Below are 244 nucleotides of genomic sequence, written 5' to 3' on the forward strand. Positions count from 1 at the left end.
GTATGTATGATGATTAATATTATTATAATATAAATTAACTACACAATCCACTTCTTCTGTGTAAAGATTATACAAAAAAAAACGTATCTCTCTGGGCATTCACACTTACATATTTCCACACTTCACTCGAAACTGCTTATACGGGAGGTTGCGGGGTCAAAATGATCAGCTTTCTAGCAACAGGTAACTAAATTTGGCCTCTTTGTCTTCCTTCTTGCGTTAATACATGGTGGTATTACATCAG

The 244-nt window shown here is 34.8% G+C and overlaps 1 protein-coding gene across 2 annotated transcripts in view; it reads right to left on the reverse strand.

Annotated features, from left to right (window-relative positions):
* Positions 1 to 244, reverse strand: part of LOC119590395 — an 8,525-nt gene that overhangs the window by 6,601 nt on the left and 1,680 nt on the right. The window lies entirely within an intron of this gene.

The sequence above is a fragment of the Penaeus monodon genome, chromosome 27 (assembly GCF_015228065.2).
Source record: "Penaeus monodon isolate SGIC_2016 chromosome 27, NSTDA_Pmon_1, whole genome shotgun sequence".
In the NCBI taxonomy this organism is placed as follows: domain Eukaryota; kingdom Metazoa; phylum Arthropoda; class Malacostraca; order Decapoda; family Penaeidae; genus Penaeus; species Penaeus monodon.